The sequence below is a fragment of the Microcaecilia unicolor genome, chromosome 3 (genome assembly GCF_901765095.1).
Source record: "Microcaecilia unicolor chromosome 3, aMicUni1.1, whole genome shotgun sequence".
Taxonomy (NCBI): domain Eukaryota; kingdom Metazoa; phylum Chordata; class Amphibia; order Gymnophiona; family Siphonopidae; genus Microcaecilia; species Microcaecilia unicolor.
Genome location: NC_044033.1, coordinates 341205624 through 341226376, shown reverse-complemented (window position 1 = coordinate 341226376; position 20753 = coordinate 341205624). Strand labels below are relative to the sequence as shown.

At 41.8% G+C, this 20753-nt stretch overlaps 1 long non-coding RNA gene across 1 annotated transcript; it reads left to right on the top strand.

Annotated features, from left to right (window-relative positions):
* The first annotated feature begins 598 nt into the window (after nucleotides 1–598).
* LOC115465094 lies at nucleotides 599–18996 on the top strand. The gene is made up of 3 exons (XR_003941321.1): nucleotides 599–612; nucleotides 3300–3304; nucleotides 18913–18996. It is a non-coding gene; the product is annotated as an uncharacterized LOC115465094 (long non-coding RNA).
* The last annotated feature ends 1757 nt before the right edge of the window (nucleotides 18997–20753 follow it).

Here is a 20753-nt window from a genome sequence, read left to right as displayed (position 1 = left end):
CCAGCCCTACCTATGCAAAGGCAACACTACAGAGATATAGATAGATAGATAGATAGATAGATAGATAGATAGATAGATAGATAGATAGATAGATAGATAGATAGATAGATAGATAGGGGTTTTTTTTTTTTTTTGGTACTTCATCCCTGTCAAGTTGGCTTCCAGCAATGTCAAAGTATAGAGAGCTTTATACAATAAGATTAGATTCATGCTTGATCACTACTACTTATCATTTCTATAGCTTTACACAGCTCATTCAGTGATTCTGGTCTCTCTAGATCTTTCTTCTACCTTTGACCTGGTGGATCACAAACCTCTTTGGCATGCTTGCAGTCTCTATCACTGGCACTGTTTTCCAATGGTTTCAATCCTATTTTTCCAGAAGTACCTATCAAGTGCAATCAATATCTTCTGACTCACTTTCCTCATCCTATTCTTCCCTCTGTGGTGTCCTATAGGGTTCTAGTCTCACTCTCAAGCTCTTTACTATGGTCCCCCCCCCCCCTTCTCTCTGTCATTCTGTCGCAGGGGGTGGCTCATATTGCTATGCAGATGACATCCAAATCCTTTTTTGCATCTTATAGTCTACACATTATTCCCATTCACTGACCTGTAGTGTTCCCCAGGGTTCTATTCTGTCACCTCTTCTATTTAAGTTATTTCTGAACCCTCTTGCCATGGCCGTCCAATCTTTTGGTATCTCTTGCTATCTCTACGCTGAAGATGTTTTACTAAGCTAGCCAACAAGCCCTTTGTCTCCCTCTATTGCTCCCCTTCAAGACTGCCTTAATTCGGTTTCCGACTGGCTTGCAAACCATAAACTGATTCTAAATAAACAGAAGACGGTGGCGTGTTGGTTCTCAGGTGGTCTCTCCACTCCTAAATTCTCTGTGAATCTTTTTGGTACTGATATTTACCCTGTGGATTCTTTTCGCTACTTGGGAGTTCTACTGGATTCCCAACTTTCATTCTCCACTCAGATTTCCCAGCTATGCAAATTCCGGTTTCTTTGTTCTCAGACAGTTATGTTCTATTCAGCGGTTCCTGGATCATAACTCTCTACATGCCCTTATCGTCTCACTGTTTACTACCAAGTTATTGTACTTTTGTCTTCCTTGGTTGTAACTACTCTCAAATAAAGAAACTCCAAACCCTTCAAAACATTGCTATGAGACTCTGTAATGCCCGTCACACTGATCATGTCTCTTCTCTTCTCAAATCACATCACTAGTTTCCTATAGAACAACGCATTATTTTCAAAGTGTTCATGCTCACCTTTAAAGCTTTTAGGATTGGTCTCCCGCTTTATCTGTTCTCCCTTACTATTCCTTACTCTCCTGTCTGTACTCGCCATTCCCTAAATAACCATTGACTTGTTCTCCCCAGCCCTAAACAGGCCACTCTCGAGTTAACTAGGCACCATGCTTTCTTTTTTGTTGCCCCTACTCTTTGGAACACCCTTCCTCTCCTTATTTGAACTGAATTATCCTTTAAAACATTCAGATCATCTGTCAAGGCTTGGCTCTTTCAATAAGTGTTTCCCTTCCTCCTCCCCCCCCCCCCCCCCCCCCCCCATCTGAATGTATCTGGTTCCTCACTGTGATAAGTCCTGATAAGTGCTGCTAATGTCCTGTTTTTAACCCCACATTTCCTCCTCCCCCTCCTCCTTCACTGACTTTCAGTCTTTCTTGTCTTGCTTTCTTCTTCTGTTAAGTGCAAGGATACTCTATCTTTTCCTATCAGTTTTTGTAGTTCCACTTCCAACTTGATTTATGTTGTTTTTACTATTGTATACCACTTTGAACTGCTGGCTAGCAAAAGCTGTATAGCAAGCCATAATAAATAAATAAATATTATCTTTCTATTTCATCTCTTTATGCCACTTCTTTCTTTTCTACCTATCCACTCCTTGCCATACACATATGGCCTCTCCCATATGGTTTCACCTTGCCCAGCATCTCTCTTCTCTTTCTCTACCTCCTACCCTACAGTACAGCATCTCATCTCCAACAGTCTGGCATTTCCCCCCTCCCCAACAACCCGAATGATCCAGCATCTCCCCTCTAACCTTCCCCCCAACAGTCCAGCATCTCATTCTCCCGCCACCTCCCAACAGTCCAGCATCTCCCCTCTTCCCTTCCCCCACCAACAGAGCAGCATCTCCTCTCTCCCCATCCCCCAATAATCAACCATCTCTCCTCTCCCCATATCCACCTCCACTTCCATCAACACAACATTTCTGCTCTCCAGTGTGGCAGGAGGAACAGCAGCACAAAGCACAGAATCATTATTTACTTAGATCTCAGCTGCTCTCCTTTTCTAAGCTGCAATAGCATGGAGCACGTTATAGTTCATTTCTGGTGTTTTGCACTTCTGCTCCTCCTGACATCAAGATTGCCTTACATTGCTGCGTCTCTTGCTGCTGCTGCCTCCCTAGTGCCTCCACCACTGGGGTTGTGCCACATTTGAGGGGCCTGAGCCAAAAGCTGAGGAGCTGCCTGCCCAACCACTGCCCCACCCCCCATGGCTACACCCATATTTGAGTGCAATAGCTATATTCTGTTGTGGATTAGGAATTGGTTGTTGGACAGAAAACAGAGGGTGGGGTTAAATGGTCATTTTTCTCAATGGAGAAGGCTGAATAGTGGAATACTGAGACCGGTGCTATTTAACATATTTATAAATTATCTGGAAATCGGAACAACAAGTGAGGTGATTAAATTTGCAAATGACACAAAAGTATTCAAAGATGTTAAAAACACATATAGACTGTGAAAAAAATGTAGGGAGACCTTAGGAAATTGGAAGACTGGGCATCCAAATGGCAGATGAAATTTAATGTAGACAAATGCAAAGTGATGCACATTGGGAAGAATAATCCGAATCATAGTTACCTGATGCTAGGGTCCACCTTGGGAGTCAGCACTCAAGAAAAAGATCTAGGTGTCGTCATAGATAATATACTGAAATCTTCTACCCAATGTACGGCGGTGGCAAAAAAAACCAAACAGGATGCTAGGAATTATTAGAAAGGGATGTTAAATAAGAACTAGAATACTATAATGCCTCTGTATCACTCCATGGTGTGACCTCACCTTGAGTATTGCATTCAATTCTGCTCGCCGTATCTCAAAAATAATATAGTGGAATTAGAAAAGGTTCAAAGAAGAGCGATCAAAATGATAAAGGGGATGGAACTCCTCTCATATGAGGAAAGGCTAAAGAGGTTAGGGCTCTTCAGATTGGAAGAGATGGCAAGGGTGATATGATTGAGGTCTATAAAATCCTGAGTGGTACAGAATGGGTAAAAGTGAATTGATGTTTTACTCTTTCAAAAAGTACAGAGACTAGAGGACACTCAATGAAGTTACATGAAAATAATTTTAAAACAAATAGGAGGAAATATTTTTTCTCTCAAAGAATAGTTAAGCTCTGGAATTTGTTGTCAGAGGATGTGATTACAGCAGTTAGTGTATCTGGGTTGTAAAAAGATTTGGACAAGTTCCTGGAGGAAAAGTCCATAATCTGCTTCTGAGATACATATGAGGGGAAGCCACTGCTTGCCCTGGGATTGATAGCATGAAACATTGCTACTATTTGGGTTTCTGCCAGGTACTTGTGACCTGGATTGGCCACTGTTGGAAGCATGATATTGGGCTAGATGTACCACTAGTCTGACCCAGTATGGCTACTCTTATGTTCTTATGTAAAAAAAATAAAAATAAAAAAAACAAGCATTGGTTTCTATTTTCCAAAATACTATGTTTAGATTCCTCTTTTAGCAGTACTGAAATATAGCTTGTCATCTGAAATGAACTAAGAAACAGCCAGTTGTACTTACAGGAAAACATTAATCTGTGCTGAAGAATTCACAGCATATGTGTGCAATCATTTAACTGTACTTGTCCAATAATTCATGGTTTCATCAGTTTTATTACAAAAGGACTGTCAAAAGACAAATTTAAGAACAACTAACAGGAACGTCGTTTCCATTTTTTCCTGACACATTCCTTTTTATGGGGCCATCTATTAGTGATTCATGCAGCAGAGATGCATATGTTACTCAGCTCCAGCCAAATCAGCAATGCATTCTACCAGGTTATTAAGAAATAGAAATCAGACGTTAATTATGGGAGTGCTATTTTGCATAAAGCAAACCTCCCTAAAGGTACATCAAAATAATCCCATTAATCCCACCATCTTCACTCCCTCCTCCTCAAATGGGATGATGGACAGTTTAGAGGATCTTTTGCGGTCTGTGGGCTCAAGATAAATCTCTGAGGCATGCCCTTGATGCTGCTCATTGGCTAGCAGTCACTGTCATTGTGATGGCAGTTGTGCTCACTCCCCCTCACTTCTTCAGCTCACCTATGTCTGAAAAACAATTGTAACACTTTTAGATGTATGAATTTCAGTGCAAAGCAAGAAAAAGCCAGGGCCTAGCACAGAAATAACAGTACCAGATTAGGAACAAGTAAGGAAACCCCCGGAAAATAGAGAGAGCAATGTTATAAGAGAGGCAAATAATCGTTTTGATCATTTTAATCAAAATTCTTACATTGACCTCCCCTGATTAGTATTTTTTATATTTTATTGACATTTTTTTTGAAACATTAGAGCACTGAGGTGTTTGTTTGTTTTTCAAAAATACCCCTCCAGATGTTTTATGATTCTGCACATCTTGAGAAATTTCTACAAGAGCATGGTACCTGAATTTTTAATTGGGTTTGTTATGAAGAGATTTAAATTATTTGAGCCTTACTTTTTGGCAAGATTTTATACCTTGCTTATTTCCTTTTCATTTCTTTTTCAAGCAGATGTTCTCATCTCCTCCCGTGAGCTTGATGTTTTTTTTTTATTTCTAGAAGTACTTAGGGGTCCTTTTACTAAGGTGCGCTAGCGATTCCTGGCCCTGCAAATGAGAGGCATTTCCCATGTGGGGATTGCTAGCACAGTTTAGTAAAAGAAGCCCTTAGTGAACTTTAATAGTTAGCATGCGCTAAATGATAAGACGAATCACAAAACATAAAGGCAAAACCTCTCTTGTATAAAGTGCAAAGTACTTATTGTAATACTGTATTCCTGTGGAGTGCAAACAGTATATGAGAAAGGGAAAAAGCCTCTGCACCCAGTCCTCCACCTAATATATGTTAGCAGGGTAAAGAGGATATAAATCGGGCAAACTTTCTTCATCAGCATTAAAAACTCTTTCTCTCTAAATTTTACTAAAAACTCCACAGGAAGTTTAATTTAAGGTGCGCTCGCGTTTTTAGCACGCGCTAAAATTGTGGGTGCGCTAAATGCTAGAGATGCCCATAAGAATGCATTGGTGTCTCTAACATTTGCAAGCAGATGATCAAAAGCTCCACGCTGTTCCAAACAGCGCTCTAAAATAGCACTGGAACAGCGCGGGGCACTATTAGACCTATGATCAGAGATAACCTATGCAAATTTAAGCAGCGCAATTATCTCTGCTGATGGGGTAGAAGTGCAGGAGAATTGGGCCTGAGCATGCGCTCAGCACAATCCTCCCGCACTTGTTTGACAGGTCTGGGCTGAAGACCAATGCAAAGAGAAGGGCGCCCCTCTTTAAATCAGAAGATGGACGTCCTCAACTGCCCTGTTGCAGGGACGGCCAAATTTCAAGGGGGTGTTGGAGGTATAGTGACAGGGCAGTTGAGGACCACCAAAATTTTGGACTTCTGCAATGGGCAGTTAAGTACATCCAAAACTGGATGTTTCTATGAGAAAGACGTCTGTGCCCCGTCACAGAAACATCCAAATTTTGGACGTCCTCAAATGCCCTCGCTGGCAGGTTTGCCGTAGGGTGGAATGGGGGCCTGCCAGCATGCAAATGCATGCTGGACAGGGCTCACCATTCCTCCCCAATGATCTGCAAACCCTAACGCCAGCTCGGAGGTGGCGTAGGGTTTGTCACAGCCAGTGATCCAATCTTTGGCGCGCTGGTCGCTGATCATTAGGGATGAATGCGTTAAGCGCTGATTAGCAAGCTCAAGGGCTCTGATCGTGGGGTGGTAGCAAATGCCGGCACTAGTATGGCACTAACAGCCTCTAGCGCCGGCGTTTGCTTTTGATCATCTGCCTGTTAGTGCACCTACAATTTTAGCAAGCAGCAAAATAAGTGAGCGCACCTTAGTAAAAGACCCGCTTGACTTTTAAATTAGTAGAAGACACAATGTGCAAAAGAAGTCAGTCAATAAGAACTTTGCAGTTTATACAAGAGAGGTTTTGCCTTTGTGCTTTGTGATTTATATATACTCTCTTAACCTCCTTTTCATTGAATTATTGTCTAAATGATAAGATGCCCATATATAATGGGTGCCATATCATTTAGCACGCACTAATCATTAGCATGCATTAAATCCATTAGCACACCTTTGTCAAAGAACCTCTTAGGTTTTTTTTTTTGTTTCCCATTGTATTTACTGGGAAATGTACATTTCATAAATGCATACTTAAAAATAAATAAATAAGCAAAAGGAAACCTACATGACTGCTAAGAAACCAGAGGTAAAATAGCCAACATCAAGGAGAGAGAAAAGAAACTAAATCCAATAGAAAATAAAAAGGAAAAGCAAATCAACCTTTTTACAAAGATCCCGAAGAACAGTTAATGGACCTCATTAAAGGCCTTTTTTACAAAGCTGCAATTTTCCTAGGGCCCCTTTTACCAAGCTGCAGCAAAAGGGGGGGCCTGCGCTGGCATCAGCGTGTGTTTTTGACGCATGCCAAGGCCCCCTTATACCGCAGCGGGTAAAAGGTGGGTCTTTCTTTTCTTCAGGAAATGGCCTTGCGGCAAGTGAAACACTTGCTGCGGGGCCATTTGGGGAGGGGGTAGCCCTCAGCACATGGTACTGCCCGATTACTGCCGGATATGACGGCATGCTGGGGGGTGGAAACTATTGCCGGGTTGCTGCGGTACTTCCTTTTTAGCGAGTGGTAAGCCCATATTAGGCTTAGTGCCGCTTTGTAAAAGGAGCCCTAAAAGAAACCCTTAGGGAACAATTTAGCGCACAGCAGGGGCATAGCCAGACTTCGGTGGGAGGGGGTCTAGAGCCCGAAGTGAGGGGGCACATTTTAGCCCCCCCCCCGGCACCGCCGACCCCCCCCCCCCCCCGCCATTGCCAACCCCGCCGCCGCCACCATCAACAACTTTGCGCCTCCTGCCAATGACCCTCTCGACCCCCCTCCCGCTGCCAACCCGCCGTCGCCTACCTTTGCTGGCGGGGGACCCCAACCCCCGCCAGCCGAGGCCCTCTTCTTCTCGCAAAAGGCTTCCTTCTGTTTCTGATGTCCTGCACGGCAGGAGGGGGATCGAGAGGGTCATCGGCAGGGGGGTCCAGGGCCAAATCTATGGGGGCCCAGGCCCCCACTGGCCCCACATAGCCACGCCACTGGCATACAGTAATAATTAGCATGCGCTAAATCCATTTGCGCACCTTAGTTAAAGGACCTCTTAGTTTCTGTTTTGTTTCCTATTGTATTTATTGGGAAATGCACATTTCATAAATGCAAATAAAAAATAAATAAATAAACAAAAGGAAACCTACATGACTGCTAAGAAAACAGAGGTAAAGTAGCCAACATCAAGGAGAGAGAAAAGAAACAAAATCCAATAGAAAATAAAAAGGAAAAGCAAATCAATCTTTCTACAAAGATCCTATTCTATGTGTTGAACAACAGTTAAAGGACCTCATTAAGGGCCTCTTTTACAAAGCCGCAATTTTCCTAGTGAGTTAGATCAACGAAGACGTAGTACTGTGTCCTTTGTAAGGTCACTTGCATAGAAACCTTATAAAAAGGACCCTCCCAGTGTAAGCACCCTGGACCTTAAATCAAAAAATGACTTTCTCCTTAACTGTGAAATATTGGAAAAACATGTGTTCTCTGACCACAAAACAGAAATTCTTTCTTCTTAAAATATGACTTTAAAATCAGCATTTATCTTGTTTGGCAGACCTATCCCATGTTGTTGCCTGCTATTAACAAAATAAAAACAAGCAGAAAATGACACATTTCATGTTTTTCCACTTGCCAAAATAGTATGTACTCCTTTCAAAGGAGTGTGCACTATGTTCACAGAGGACATGCTCTTCTTATGTCCAATCAAGACATTGCACATGAGTGAAAAGTGCACACATGCACACACTATAGGAAAAAGAGTGTACACGCTTTTGAAAGAACACACACTCAATACCTTGGTTTCCATGGCAACAAATGGCCAAATGAAAATACATAAAATGAACATTACCAAAAACGATATAGGAAACAACACAAAAAGAAACATTTTCAGGCTGGCCATCCCTATTGACAACAAGAGTTTGTTTCAGCTGCTCTGGAATTCTCATCATGTCTTGGTTCAGGAAGCAAAAACACATTTTCTGTTCAAGAGGCTTTAAACTCTGTATTAAATCATCCAGAAGGAATTGTTTGTGATGTCAAGGATTTGATGGTGTAGAACGGGGAAAAGTGAATCGATTTTTTACTAAGGGACACTCAATGAAGTTACAGTACATGGAAGTACTTTTAAAACAAAGAGGAAGAAATATTGTTTCACTCAAAGAATAGTTAAGTTCTGGAACTCATTGCCAGAGGATGTGATAACAATGGTTAGCTTATCTTCGTTTAAAAAAGGTTTGGACAAGTTCCTGGAGGAAAAGTCCATAGTCTGCCCTTGGATTGGTAGCATGGAATATTGCTACTATTTGGGTTTCTGACAGGTGCTTGTGACCTGGATTGGCCACTGTTGGAAACAGGATACTGGGTTAGATGGACCATTGGTCTCACTCATTATAGCAATTCTTATGTTTTTAGGGGCTCAATAGAAATACCGTTAGCTGTTCATCTTTGGCATACCATTAGTATGGAGGGGTATAGGTGGGTTTGAGCTTCTAGTACAATAGTGGATCCAGTTTAAAGCTTGTACCCTGATATTTAAGGTGTTGCATGACAGCATACCTTGGTATCTAAGATAATTTCTGGAATATTATGAACCAGGGTTTCTCTGTGTTCTTAGGGTGCTCATTAATTGGAGGTGATAGGTTGAATATTTAAAGGAGAGCAAAGGAGCAGGCCATTATGTTCTCAAATGCTGGCTCATTGCTGTGTTTGTACAGCGCTGCGTACACTTTGTAGCGCTCTAGAAATGTTAAATAGTAGTAGTAGTAGAATATATTTCTGAGTCCCTTGCCTAGGGAGCAGACTTACACCCAGTTTTGATGATTTATACTGATGCTTTTGGTTAATGTACTAAAGGAAGGCATGTTTGCTGATCCAGGGAGATCAATTGCTAATATTTATTTGTGATTTAATATTTTATGAATGATTATTTGGATCCACCTTAATCATTTTTTGTTAGGAGGAATTATAAATTTAAATAAATAAATGGCAATCTATATAGATAAACAGCAAAGGAAATCTAGAAAAAAGTGCCAAGAAACAAGAGGCAATGCTGCAGAGTCTGTAGGGCACTTCCTTGCCAACCTTTTTTGTACACCTGGAGGTCCAAACCAACTACAATGACTCCTGTTATGAAACACATGGATGGAGTGTTTGCATCCCTATTGAGTACTGGCCCAAACCAGCTTACAAAATAGCACCTGAAGCTACTCCTTATGTATGAATGCTGACTGTTACAGACAAAACATGGCTATGGCTCTTCAGCTTGCAGAAAAGATGGCTGAGGGGAGATATGATAGGAGTCTATAAAATAATGAGTGGAGTGAAACAGGTAGACGTGAATCACTTGTTTCCTCTTTCCAAAAATACTAGGACTAGGGGGCACACAATAAAGCTATAAAGTAGTAAATTTAAAACAAATTGGAAAAAATATTTCTTCACTCAATGTTTAATTAAACTCTGGAATTTGTTGCCAGAGAATGTAGTAAAAGCAATTAGCTTAGCGAGGTTTAAAAAAAGTTTGGCTAGCTTCTTAAAAGAAAAATCCATAAGCCATTATTAAGATGGACTTGAGAAAATCTACTGTTTATTTCTAGGATAAGCAGCAGAAAATGCATTGTACTGTTTTGGGATCTTGCCAGGTATTTGTAACTTGGCTTGGCCACTGTTATAAACAGGATGCTGGGCTTGATGGACTTTTGGTCTGTCCCAGTATGCCAACACTTATGTTCTTATGTTCTGCTATAGCATCTAGATTCTCCATGGAGGGTGCCTCCTGAGGAGTCCTGTCAGAATCAATGTCTGTCAATATAAACAGAGTGTGCGCCAACAGCACAGAGGGCTAGGAATTCAAGGTGCCCTTCAGAAAGGGGGAAAAAATACTCAGTCATTATTGTTTGTTGGCATTTTTGGCTCTGTTTGGTACTTGTGAAGCAAAAGGCTAAGCTTTGTCCTTTTGCTTCACAAGTATCAACCCCTGAGAGCTTACGGACATCAGGCTTCTTTATAGGGAATCACCCTGAAGATTTACAGACTGTGTTGGACTTTGGCTGCCAGCTGCACATGACTCCCTGTGTAAGGATCTAGTCAGCTTGTAGCCTGTGAGGGAGAGAGATATCCCAGCCTGGATCAGCCACTAAAAGACTGGATAGCAGTATAATGTAAATTCCTAGAAAGAGGGGGTTAGGTAGCCAAAGTGCCTCATTTCTGAACTGTGGTAAGTAGGCAGACTGATACTTTAGTCCCAATGTCTTATTTCATGTCAGAATTTAGTATTTTTCGTGACAGAAGGTCTTTAAGTCTGAACTGTTATTGAGAAATGTTCTATATATCATTGCCTAAGTTTGCTCTTTGCGCTTATCTTTCTCTTTTTTTTCATAATAAAAGATTCATACATGGACTTGGTATTTCAATTTCTTTATTCCAAGTGGAGCGCAAGAACTCATGCCCAAGGGGAGGAGGTGTATTTGTTTTCCCCCAAGCACAGCCATTACCTCATTATTCCCCAGAAGACAGTAGTATGGAAGGCATAGACTTGAGTGACCATGAATTTTTCCTTTGGAAGGAGAACCCCTCTAGCTATAAGTCTCACAGGCACTGAAAAAAAAGAGATTCTCATAAGAACACAAGATCATTAAAAAGACATCTTGAGAGAGTCTGAGGTCCATCAAGCCCAAAATCCTGCTCTGACAGTGTCCAGTCCAGGTTGTTAAGTACCTGGCTGATTCCAAAAAGTAGATCTATTTCCAGGGATGAACAATGGTTCTCTCAGATCTACCTGGCTAATAATTTTTATGGAGTTTTCATCGAGGGACTTGTCCAATCCTCTTTTGAATCCCAATATACTTTTTGCCTTGACCACATCCTCTGGCAACATATTCTACAGCTTAATTAAGCACTGCGTGTAGAAGCCTTTCTACAATTCATTTTAAATCTGCAGATCATTAGTTTCGGTGGACTATTCCTTATTCAACTTATTCACCCACACAAAATTTCTATTAGATCCCCTCTCATTCATCTTTTTTTCAAAATGAACAGCTGTAACCTATTTCATCCCTTTCACTATTTTTATCATTCTTCTCTGCATCCTTTCTAGTTCTTCTATATTCTTTTTTCAGATGGGACAACCAGAGCTGCACATAATAATCAAGGTGCAGATTCACCAGAGACCTGTACAGTTTTGTTCTCCATTCCTTTTCAGATATTCCATAACATTCTACTCGCTTTTTTTTTTAGCAGCTGTGGCACATTGGGCTTAAAATTTCAATGTATGATCCACAATGACTCCAAGATCTTTTTTGTGTGTGATGACTCCTAACTTGTATTTGTGGTTGGGATTATTTATCCATATGTGTATCACTTCACACTTCTCCACATTAAAATTTAATCTGCTATTTAGAAGCCCAATCTGCTAGTCTCAGAAAATTCTTCTGCAAATCCTCACAATCCTCAACCATTTTACCAAGTATGAATCATTTTTTATTATCTGCAAATTTGATCACGTCAATCATCATTCCTCCTCCAGATCATTTATGAATATGTTAAACAGCTCAGGTCCCAGTACAGACCCGTGAGGCACTCCACTATGACCCTTTTAATTTTCTAAGGAGTCTCTCATGAAGGACTTTGTCAAAGACCTTCTGAAAATCCAAATGCACTATCTCAACTGGCTCACCATTATCCACTTGTTTGTACCTTCAAGAAATACAATAGTAAATTGCCTTTGGTGATCTCATTCTCATTAAGCTGTACATCTATATCATAGTAACATAACATAGAGAGGCATTTTCGATATGACATCTAAGTCCGACTTTGGATGTTTTGCACAAAACATCCAAAATCCAAATAGGAAACAAGGTCATTTTTTAAAAAAGAAAAACATCTTTTTTTTTTTTCAAAAATACTGTTTTGAGCAAGGTTTTGTGATTTGGACCTTTTGTTTTTGGGTCCATTTTCGGAAAAATGAACAAACAAAAGAATAAGTGCAAAACGTAGACATTCATGCCATTGGGATGTAGGAGGAGCCAGCATTTTTAGTAGACTGGTCCCCCAGACATCCCAGGAGAGCAATGGGCCACCCTAGAGGACATTTCCGTGCACTTCATAAAAATGTTCCCAGGCAAACCCACTACCCCCCACTGTACACCACTACAATAGCCCTTATAACATAGTAACATAGTAGATGACGGCAGAAAAAGACCTGCACGGTCCATCCAATCTGCCCAACAAGACAACTCATATGTGCTACTTTTTGTGTATACCCTACTTTGATTTGTACCTGTGCTCTTCAGGGCATAGACCGTATAAGTCTGCCCAGCAATATCCCTGCCTCCCAACCACCGGCTCTGGCACAGACTGTATAAGTCTGCCCAGCACTATCCCTGCCTCCCAACCACCAGCCCTGCCTCCCACCACCGACTCTGGCACAGACCGTATAAGTCTGCCCAGCACTATCCCTGCCTCCCACCACCAGCTCTGGCACAGACCATATAACTCTGCCCAGCACTATCCCCTCCTCCCAACCACCAGCCCCGCCTCCCGATCTCGACTAAGCTCCTGAGGATCCATTCCTTCTGCACAGGATTCCTTTATGCTTATCCCACGCATGTTTGAATTTATGGGTGAAGGGGCACCTATATGTGGGTACAGTAGGGTTTTGGTGACTATGGGAGGGGTCACAGTTTCCACCACAAGTGTGACAGGTAGAGGGAGATAGGGACCTGGGTCCCCCACTGTGCACTGCACCAACTGCTACACTACTCCAGAGACCTGTATGCTGCTCTAATAGACCTCACTTTAACATCTGAGACTGGTAAGTCATATTTTTATTCACATTTTGGGGGTGGGAGGAGGTCAGTGACCACTGGGAGGGTATTGGGGGGTCCCCTTGATTCCCTCCAGTGGCTATTTAGGGCACCTTTTTGTGCCTGATTCGTTCTGAAAACAGGTCTAGGCCAAACATCATGTTTTTAGTCCTGGACATTTTTGTTTTATTCCATTATGACTGTAAAATGTCAAAGTGTTAGGCACGCCCTAATCCCGCCTTCGAACCCCCCCCCCCCCCCCACCATATTTGGATGCACTGCAGATGAATTGCATAGATAAGCGTCTGCAAAATAAGTTCTGAAAATACCGATTTGGATGTTTTGAGAAGAAAAACGTCCAAATGGTGCTTTATGACACTTTTTGGGCGTTTTTCTCTTTTGAAAATGAGCCCCACGAGTAACTTAGTAGATGATGGCAGATAAAGACCTGTATGGTCCATCCAATCTGCCCAACAAGATAAACTCATAGCATAAGGTATGATGCAATACTACCTATGCATTCTTGATCTTGATTTCTCCTTGCCAGTTTCAGGGCACAAACTTTAGAAGTCTGCCTGCCAGTAGCCGTATTCTCCAACTACTGAAGTTCTCATGGAAGCCCACTCCAGCCCATCCAAATCTTTCCAGCCATGATCGAGGCACAAACCGTAGAAGTCTACCCGGCACTGGCCTATCTGTCCAGCCATAATTAGAGCACAGACCGTAGAAGTCTGCCCAGCATTGGCTTTGCTTCTCAATTACTGGTGTTGCTATCTAATCACTGCTCATCTTGTTTGGTTCCATGCTTTCTAAACAGGATTCCTTTCTGTTTATACCATGCATTTCTGAATTCTGTTACTGTTTTCATCTCCATCACTTCCCACGGGAGGGCATTCCAGGCATCTACCACCCTCTCCATGAAAAAGTACTTCCTTACATTATTCCTGAGTCGGCCCCCTGCAATCTAAAGTCATATCCTCTAGTTCTACCACTATCCCTCTTCTGGAAAAGATTTGTTTGTATTTTAATACCTTTCAAATATTTGAATATCTGTATCATAGACAGTAATTTTGATTTTTTAGAATAGCATCAAACATTTGCCTAGTACTAACTTCAGTCTCACAGGTCTGTAGTTTCCCAGATCACCCTGAGAACCCTTTGTAAAAATTAGCATTATACTGACCACTCTCTAATCCTCAGGTATTGTGAAAGTTTTGAATAAGTTACATATTTCTAGCACCAGACTAGCAATTTCATGTTTGAATGAATACAGACCAGTCCTTGTGATTTGCTGCTCTTGAGTCTGTCAGATCTTTTACGTCATCTAGACTTACAGTGATGTGCTTTAGTTGCTCCGAACCATCACTTTAAAAGAATGAATTTGGGGGATTCAGAACTTGTTTTTTGGGGATGGTTCTCCTTAAAAGATAAAAATACAAAGTGGTCAATATTCAAATCAATTTAATATTGTGGAGGAGTGAAGGAGTAGGCTAGTGATTAAAGCACCAGGCTTGATATCCAGCGGTGCCTGGTTCCATCTCATTGCTGCTTCTTGTGATCTTGGGTAAGTCACTTACAGGGTCTTTTACTAAAGCTTAGCTTGAGTTATCTGCAGCAGGGCCCATTTTATTCCTATGGCCCTGCCGCAGATAACTCGAGCTAAGCTTTAGTAAAAGACCCCCTTAACCCTCCATTGTCTCAGGTACAAAATTAGATTGTGTGCCTTCCAGGGACAAGGAAAAACCCATGTACCTGAATGTAATTCACCCTGAGCTACTATTGAAAAAGGTGGGAGCAAAATCTAAATAAATAAACCAGCCAGAAATGGCCGCTGATCAGTTAAATCACTTGTTTGGGGCAATCCACTAATTTTCAGGAGCACTTAACCAGTTATCGCTGCTGAAAATCTAATCTAAATTGACATTTCTAACCCATTTATTCCCTGTAAAGGTCCAAAGCAGCTTATATAATTTAAACTACCTTAGGGTCCTGTTTACTAAGGTGCGCTGGTGTTTTTAGCACGTGCTAAAACTTAGCACATGCTAACCGTATAGACGCTGATAGGAAAATTATGGGTGCCTATGAATAAAAAAGAAAACCATATCTATTTAGGCTACTGAGGAGCCCTTTTACTAAGCCGCGTGTCTACGCACACCCAATACACACCAAAATGGAGTTACCCCATAGTTACCTTGTGGTTCTTGCAGTAATTTCATTTCTGGTGTGCATATCGGACACATGCCAAATGGCATTTGGTGCGTGTAGGTCATTACTGCCCGGTTACCATGTGAGACTTTACCGCTAGGTCAATGGCTGGTGGTAAGGTCGCAGACCCAAAATTGACACGTGGCAATTTTGATTATGCCACACGTCCATTTTCAGCAAAAATTGCTGAAAAATGGATTGGCGCACGCCCAAAACCCACGCCTACACTACCACAAGCCATTTTTCAGTGTACCTTAGTAAAAGGACCCCTGAGTTCACAAATTTCTCAAAAAGAAAAGTTTTCAAACCCTTCCGAAATAACACATAAGAAGGTTGATTCTTTAGACTAAGTGGTAAATTATTCCAAACGTGATATGAAAAAGAGTTCTCCATAACTTTGTAAAATCTGATTCCCTTAAATGATTGATTAATTCAGTCCATCTGATGTAAAGTTCAGCTAGAACTTAATCTAGATGAGCAAGATACTGAGAGTGGTGGAAAGATGCTGGGCAGGGGTGGAGGGAAAAGGAGAGGGGTGAATGTTACTGGGCAGGTTTTAGGTGGAGGGAAAAGAGGAGGGTGTAGGGGTAGGATGGGAGAGGGGATGGTATATTGGCGCTGCCATCAGAAAAGGGAGAGCCATGCTATCTCTACCACCAAAAGAGCCAGTGCTGTGCCAGAACCACTGGCAAATCCCATATAGCTACTGTATGCTAACAGGCATTAGATCAACCCTGTTGATCAAATCAACTGACAACCTAAATTTCTAACGTTTCATCATAAAAAGTGCCATTTTAGTCATTAACTGCTGTCAAAAGACATTTGACAGAGAAAAATGGTTTGCTTTTCACATTCTTCTTGTCATTGCCCCCATTTTTTTCACTTTTGTCAGGTTTAAAGCGTCTGACATCATCAAAAGTGGGCTTGAGTGGGCAAGGGCCCACCCACTTTGAGAACAGACCCACCTAGCAATGATGCACCCTTGCAATGGCTAGTGGGGATCCCCAAGCCCTGCCACCTGAAAACTCCTGGCATCGCTTCCTCCCCTCCCCCATTGGCAATCTAGCATCTATCCTGGTCTTTTGGACATTCTCTCCTCTCCCTCCCCCCAATGTACCTTTTAAAAACTTAACTTCTAGAGGTCGCCAGCAGTGAACAGTTATTCATGCATGCTGTTGGCCACAGAGCTTTCTCTCTGACATGGTCCCACCTATACAGAAGCAGGAGTTTGTGTCGGAGGGAAGGCTCTCTGGGGCTGGCACAAACAGCATGTGTGAGTTGCTGCTCGCTGCCGCCAACCTCTGGAAGTGTAATTTTTAAAAGGTACACCAGGGGGAGGGGGGTTCAGAAACTGGAAGGGATGCTGGATCGCCAGCAAGGGAGGGGAGGGAAAGATGCTGGACCACCAGAGCGGGCGGGGGGGGGGGGGTGTAACGGTAGAGGTGGGGTGGAGTAAGATTTCATGCCTATCCACTTTGAGCTCAGGCCAACCCAAAATTGACTGTCTGGCTAAGCCACTGCTGAAAACCACTATAAAAGACAAAATACATATAATTGAAAACTTCAGATCTATAGATTTCCATTGTCGTCTTATGATAACTGAAGCAGAGGCATTGAGTCTACAGTTCAGTTTTTCTTTCCCAGGCTCCCTTTCTCCTGTGCCAAGATCTGCTCAAGTCAATGCCATAGCTCAAACACAAATGTTAAAATCTCTTTTAGCATTATTTCATTTGAAACTGAGAAACATGGTAATTAACCCCCCTGTTTACTAAGCCGTCCTAGCGGCTGGCCGTACTTTAATGCTGACACAGCCCATTCACTTTGGGGCCCCTTTACTAAACAGATGTAGGCCCACTGCGGACTTGCCATGTGCCAATCTGGAATTACTGCCGGGCTACCACAGGAGCCCGGTGGTAGTTCCAAACCTTAGCGAGCGCCATTTCCGGTGCTACAAAAGATGTCCTATTTTTGTAGCACTGGAACTTAACTGGTGGTAATTGGGCAGTGCCATGCGCTGCCCGGTTACAACTGGGTTAGCGTGAGAACCCTTACCACCATCTCAATGGCTGTGCATAAGTGGTTCACTTACCATATGCCCTTTTTTTTCCAAAGAAAAAACCCAGCCTTTTGCCCACTGCAGTAAAAGGAGGCCTCAGGGTGTGTCAAAAACACACACTGACACTAGCGCAGGCCCCCTTTTACTGCAGCTTAATAAAAAGGCCCCTTTAAATGGGCTGTGTCAGCATTGCCATGCAGTTTAGTAAACAGGGTGGTAAATTTACATTCATTTTCATTAGCCTTTTTACTGATTTCAAAGAGGGGGGCTTATATATAGATAACATTTATTTATTTGGATTTTGCTCACACCTTTTTCAGTAGTAGCTCAAGGTGAGTTACAATCAGGTACACTGGGTATTTCCCTGTCCCTGGAGGGCTCACAATCTAATTTTGTACCTGAGACAACAGAGGGATAAGTGACTTGCCCAAGATAAGAAGGGATTTGAACCAGCCACCTCCGGATAGCAAGCCTGGTGCTCTAACTAGGCTGCTCTTCCACTCCACATTATGCATAATTTTTTTTGATTCAGTAATAAAATATCTATAGTGCCCTGAGGTTAAAAGGGAAAGAGAGCTTTCACGTCATGTTTATATTTATTTCAGCAGGAACTGATCAAAAATGAATTAAATGATACTTTCGAATTTGCTAAAAAAAAAGAAAGAAAAACATTTTCATGCTTCCTAGTCATCCGTAGCTATTAAAGAACACAAAACACGTTACATAAACAGGGTTAGTTCAACTTCAAACAGTTTTTCTTGCATAGATTCATCTGAAAGAAAGTTGGTTTAACAGACATTATGAAGAACCAGCTCATGGCCCATCCAGGGTGCCAAAGAAATGTGTGAGATAGCAATCATCAACTCCATTAAACTGCACCCAGAACTCTCTGGCTGTGCACTTAGGATTTGCAATAATTCCTGATGTTTTGGCTTGGTAAGAGGCAGGTTTGTGGGGCAGGAGAGGGAAAATTACACTTGAAGCAAAATATTGGTTTTACACCAACAGGTATCTATTACATGAGAATTTCCTCTGGCGCCAGCAGGTTTTTGAACAGGCATCTGGATGGATCCCAAAGGGGACACATTGAGCTGAAACTTTGGAGGATCAAGGTATTAAACCTAAGCACTTTGGAATAAACTGTTTACATGTTATATTAAAACCTGTATGGACTGGGTAAACTCAGTTTCATCAGACAGGGGTCCTTTTACAAAGGTGCGCTGAAAAATGGCCTGTGGTAGTGTAGGCGCAGGTTTTGGGCGTGCGCAGAATCATTTTTCAGCGCACCTGTAAAAAAATGCCTTTTTTAATATTTTTGCCAAAAATGGACGGGCGGCAAAATCCAAATTGCCACTCGTCTATTTTGGGTCGACGACCTTACCACCAGCAATTGACTTAGTGGTAAAGTCTCATGCGGTAACTGGACAGTAATGACCTACTTGCGCCAAATGCCACTGGGCATGCGTCCGATACTCGCAGCCGAAATAAAAATTATTTTTCAGCCATGCGTATCGGACAATGAAAGTACCACAAGAGCCATGTGGTAGCCGTGCGCCATTTTTGTGTGAGTTGGGCGCGCATAGACACTTGCGTGCCTTAGTAAAAGGGCACCACAGTGTCCAGTTTGCAAACACCCGTGTCAACAGAAGAGAGTGCATTAAGACAACACATGATTTAGAATCAAATTTAGAAGCTCTGGACTTGGACGTCTACCACTGAAAATATGTTTCTACCTAAAAGCTTGCTTTTCGTGCTCTTGCTTTTTGTATGATGTCAAGCTGCTACGAGCAAGTTTAATCCTTACAGATCTTTGCCCATGCCAAAAGACTGAAGCAAGTACGCTTCTTGATGAGAGCAGAAGCTATTCATTGAAATGTTTTTCTGCAAAATTTACTTAAATCCCAAATGTCAGTCAGTAGCTTTTTCCCCCGTCTTCCTTCAGAGTTTGGAAGAATCTTCTCTGGAGGTCTGAAGGATGATTAGATCCATTAAAGCAGAACTGTCCACTGAAGCGCTCAGCAAATGTGACTTTGATTTATTTGAACTAGTCACTGGGAAGGTCTTTCCAAACAGCTATTTTTCCTACAGCAGTCTTGACAAATTGACCAAATGTTCTGGGTTGTGCAGAGAGTGGATGGTCCACTGACCTTCTTTGCCCAGTCTAAGGTGAGTTGGTGTAAGGCTGAAAGTTTAGCTGAAGTGCAGAGAGGCCAACAATGCACCCAAGGAAAGTCCTTTCTGAAAGTTTCTGTAAGATGTCATTTGAAGTCTTTATTTTCCCCTTGCTAATACCTAGAGTTCTGTTTTCAAATGGTTTTTTCCCAGGGCTCTATTGGGAAAAGCACTTGGAAATAAGATCCCTGGAATTTATATCTAATTAACAACTGCTTTCCCCTATCATCTTATAATTTAAGGCTTGAATTGCAGAATTTCAGTTCCTTTAGAGAAATAAATATTGTTATGCATGTCTGAGATTTTAGGCATATATGTTAAATGATAGTAATATGTCATTCATGGTTTTGGAGTGTTGATTACATCCTTACAACCCTCTCTCTCTCTCTCTCTCTCTCTCTCTCTCTCTCTCTCTCTCTCTCTCTCTCTCTCTCTCTCTTTCTCTCTCTCATAATCACTCTTTGTTTCTTTCTTGGAGTCACAGGCCAGAAAGATTTCTACTAGAGAATCATACATTCTTCCCCTAGTGCACCACTTCATATTACTTATCTATATGTGCAATCTCTTTATCACACAAAACAAAACCCCGGCAGAAAAGAAAAACCATATACAAAAACACTTTATTCTAACCCCCTTCCACCCCAAAAAGTTTATATGCAGCTCAAAAAATAGTGGAGGAAAAATCCTCAGTGAATTACAGTCACCACCAGGTAATATTACATAACCCAGGGAAAAAAATTCACCATCATAGGTCTAAAGAAAAACTCCACCAAAATTCTGTATCAGTGTCAATAATAATATCATTTATGTCTAATATCCAATTCAGTGTCCAAAATCAAAAAGCACTTAGCTTTCAAATATGCAACGTCTCTTTTAAAGATCACCTGAGGCAGCAAGGGTACGTGGAGGGGCATAATCGAATGGAAACGCCTATCTCCATGGGCGTTTATCTCCAAGAACGGGTCCGTGAAGGGGCGGGGTGAACCGTATTTTCGAAAAAATGGCCCTTTTTGAGCTGGGCATTTGTTTTTTTTAGCGATAATGGAAACTAAAAATGCCCAGCTCAAAAACGTCCTAATCCGAGCCATTTGGTCATG